We start from the raw sequence: 4,729 nt of genomic DNA on the forward strand, positions 1-4,729 counted from the left end.
TCTCGTCCACAAATATATTGAGGGAAGGCAAAGAAGAGGATTTGAAATCAAGGCAGAATTGCAGGAAACAGATTTCAGGAGGTAGATTCGAATCGCCTTTAAAGCACATGAAAAGCGGCAAAACGTTGACAATGATGCCCTTGGCCAAAAAGGGCGTATGCGTTTTTTCCTGAATATATTCAGGAAAAAACGCATACGCCCTTTTTGGCCAACCAAGCAACCTGGAAAGGCAAATCAGCGCTACAAAGAAGTCTCGCTTCCCATCGGTCAAAAGGGCCATGCTGAAAAAAGTGTCAAAACCAGAAATGCAGGACAGGCCATGGAGAAATGGAAGCCTTGCTACACTGATGGGCGGGATGTAAATCGCCAACAGCCACTCTGGAGAAGTGTACGGTGTGTCCTGAAACATCTAAAAAACACAGCTTAGAGAGCATAGGGCACTTCCACTCATGGGGGGATAAAGTGGGAAAATTGAAAATCAGCAGGACACAAGCACCCCAAAGTTTAGGGCTGCTCTGTTGACAAAGACCTCCACTTCATTCCACCTTAAATATCCCAGGAAAGCGAAAAATGGATAAAAAAGTTGTGGTCCTTATGTACAATGGAATATCACTCAGCCATGAAATCAATGTCATAAGGCTAGTAGCAGCATGATGAGTGGATTTAGGTAAGACGATTCTAAGTGAAATAAGTCACACAGAAAAGGACACTTCTCATAAGGTGTCACTTATAGAGGGAATGTAAAAACCGTTACACTTGAACTGAATTACAAAACAGAACAGAGTCACACATGCAGAAAACACACTATGGCTGCTTAACGGGAAAGGTGAGGTGGGGTGATACATAAAACAAGAGTTTCAAATTAGCTCAGATACCGTTCCATAAACCCAATATGTAATAGACAAGACCTACTCCTTGCTCAGAGAACTGGACTCAACACGCCCGATTCACCGCACAAGAATATATCTGACTAGTAATAATCTTAAAACCTATGTATTGATATCTCTCTGTTAGTGTGTCAAGTGGGTGTAAAGCGGCATAAACACAGCCGTGAAAAGCAGCTAAACCCCATTATAAAAATAAATTACTTTTAAAAACCCATGAAACAAAGACAGGGAAAGACAGAGAAACTCTTACACAATTCGTTCAGGGGCTGTGATGCAACCTGGATTGACCATATCTAGACCCACAGCTGGATGAGACATAAGGGTGGACACTCTTGGGGCTGAGAGGTTTGGTGAGGTTGGGTGAGCAAACGCAGACCCTTTAAAGTAATACTGCGTGCTACCCATCGCATGGGTCCCAAATCTCCAGGTTCAAGGGCATCTTCCTACATCGAAAACATGCATGAGAAACCCAGAAGATGGTACACCGTGTGATGGGGAAAGGTTTCTAAAACGCACCTCATTTCTCATCTCCTTGTGCTCGGGTTCGCCATTCCAGCCACTTTACTAGCAATCTCCCTACTTGGAGCATCAGCACCTTTAACCTCCTGTTCCGTACAGGTTGCAATTTGTCCTGAGGATGCACAGGAAGACGGGGAATCAATGAGAGACTAGCTCTTGGTGTTGGGACAGGCACAGGTCACTCTATTTTCCCATCAGGAAGAAGAATTAACCACAGGCTCAGCCTGCCCCCCGGAACCAGAACAGGGCCTGAAGCCATCCTGCGCTTTTGCGGCCAGCTCCCAAAGAAGCATCTTGTAAAATGGAGCTTCAGGGCACTGCAATTCACAAACCTGCGAGTTATAAATGATTACTCTCGTCCACAAATATATTGAGGGAAGGCAAAGAAGAGGATTTGAAATCAAGGCAGAATTGCAGGAAACAGATTTCAGGAGGTAGATTCGAATCGCCTTTAAAGCACATGAAAAGCGGCAAAACGTTGACAATGATGCCCTTGGCCAAAAAGGGCGTATGCGTTTTTTCCTGAATATATTCAGGAAAAAACGCATACGCCCTTTTTGGCCAACCAAGCAACCTGGAAAGGCAAATCAGCGCTACAAAGAAGTCTCGCTTCCCATCGGTCAAAAGGGCCATGCTGAAAAAAGTGTCAAAACCAGAAATGCAGGACAGGCCATGGAGAAATGGGAGCCTTGCTACACTGATGGGCGGGATGTAAATCGCCAACAGCCACTCTGGAGAAGTGTACGGTGTGTCCTGAAACATCTAAAAAACACAGCTTAGAGAGCATAGGGCACTTCCACGCATGGGGGGATAAAGTGGGAAAATTGAAAATCAGCAAGACACAAGCACCCCAAAGTTTAGGGCTGCTCTGTTGACAAGGACCTCCACTTCATTCCACCTTAAATATCCCAGGAAAGCGAAAAATGGATCAAAAAGTTGTGGTCCTTATGTACAATGGAATATCACTCAGCCATGAAATCAATGTCATAAGGCTAGTAGCAGCATGATGAGTGGATTTAGGTAAGACGATTCTAAGTGAAATAAGTCACACAGAAAAGGACACTTCTCCTAAGGTGTCACTTATAGAGGGAATGTAAAAACCGTTACACTTGAACTGAATTACAAAACAGAACAGAGTCACACATGCAGAAAACACACTATGGCTGCTTAACGGGAAAGGTGAGGTGGGGTGATACATAAAACAAGAGTTTCAAATTAGCTCAGATACCGTTCCATAAACCCAATATGTAATAGACAAGACCTACTCCTTGCTCAGAGAACTGGACTCAACACGCCCGATTCACCGCACAAGAATATATCTGACTAGTAATAATCTTAAAACCTATGTATTGATATCTCTCTGTTAGTGTGTCAAGTGGGTGTAAAGCGGCATAAACACAGCCGTGAAAAGCAGCTAAACCCCATTATAAAAATAAATTACTTTTAAAAACCCATGAAACAAAGACAGGGAAAGACAGAGAAATTCTTACACAATTCGTTCAGGGGCTGTGATGCAACCTGGATTGACCATATCTAGACCCACAGCTGGATGAGACATAAGGGTGGACACTCTTGGGGCTGAGAGGTTTGGTGAGGTTGGGTGAGCAAACGCGGACCCTTTAAAGTAATACTGCGTGCTACCCATCGCATGGGTCCCAAATCTCCAGGTTCAAGGGCATCTTCCTACATCGAAAACATGCATGAGAAACCCAGAAGATGGTACACCGTGTGATGGGGAAAGGTTTCTAAAACGCACCTCATTTCTCATCTCCTTGTGCTCGGGTTCGCCATTCCAGCCACTTTACTAGCAATCTCCCTACTTGGAGCATCAGCACCTTTAACCTCCTGTTCCGTACAGGTTGCAATTTGTCCTGAGGATGAACGGGAAGACGGGGAACCAATGAGAGACTAGCTCTTGGTGTTGGGACAGGCACAGGTCACTCTATTTTCCCATCAGGAAGAAGAATTAACCACAGGCTCAGCCTGACCCCCGGAAGCAGAACAGGGCCTGAAGCCATCCTGCGCTTTTGCGGCCAGCTCCCAAAAAAGCGACTTGTAAAATGGAGCTTCAGGGCACTGCAATTCACAAACCTACAGAGTTATTAATGATAACTCTCGTCCACAAATATATTGAGGGAAGGCAAAGAAGAGGATTTGAAATCAAGGCAGAATTGCAGGAAACAGATTTCAGGAGGTAGATTCGAATCGCCTTTAAAGCACATGAAAAGCGGCAAAATGTTGACAATGATGCCCTTGGCCAAAAAGGGCGTATGCGTTTTTTCCTGAATATATTCAGGAAAAAACGCATACGCCCTTTTTGGCCAACCAAGCAACCTGGAAAGGCAAATCAGCGCTACAAAGAAGTATCGCTTCCCATCGGTCAAAAGGGCCATGCTGAAAAAAGTGTCAAAACCAGAAATGCAGGGCAGGCCATGGAGAAATGGGAGCCTTGCTACACTGATGGGCGGGATGTAAATCGCCAACAGCCACTCTGGAGAAGTGTACGGTGTGTCCTGAAACATCTAAAAAACACAGCTTAGAGATCATAGGGCACTTCCACTCATGGGGGGATAAAGTGGGAAAATTGAAAATCAGCAGGACACAAGCACCCCAAAGTTTAGGGCTGCTCTGTTGACAAAGACCTCCACTTCATTCCACCTTAAATATCCCAGGAAAGCGAAAAATGGATAAAAAAGTTGTGGTCCTTATGTACAATGGAATATCACACAGCCATGAAATCAATGTCATAAGGCTAGTAGCAGCATGATGAGTGGATTTAGGTAAGACGATTCTAAGTGAAATAAGTCACACAGAAAAGGACACTTCTCATAAGGTGTCACTTATAGACGGAATGTAAAAACCGTTACACTTGAACTGAATTACAAAACAGAACAGAGTCACACATGCAGAAAACACACTATGGCTGCTTAACGGGAAAGGTGGGGTGGGGTGATACATAAAACAAGAGTTTCAAATTAGCTCAGATACCGTTCCATAAACCCAATATGTAATAGACAAGACCTACTCCTTGCTCAGAGAACTGGACTCAACACGCCCGATTCACCGCACAAGAATATATCTGACTAGTAATAATCTTAAAACCTATGTATTGATATCTCTCTGTTAGTGTGTCAAGTGGGTGTAAAGCGGCATAAACACAGCCGTGAAAAGCAGCTAAACCCCATTATAAAAATAAATTACTTTTAAAAACCCATGAAACAAAGACAGGGAAAGACAGAGAAATTCTTACACAATTCGTTCAGGGGCTGTGATGCAACCTGGATTGACCATATCTAGACCCACAGCTGGATGAGACATAAGGG

This window comes from Balaenoptera physalus (genome assembly GCF_965194825.1).
Source record: "Balaenoptera physalus genome assembly, chromosome: 4".
NCBI lineage: Eukaryota > Metazoa > Chordata > Mammalia > Artiodactyla > Balaenopteridae > Balaenoptera > Balaenoptera physalus.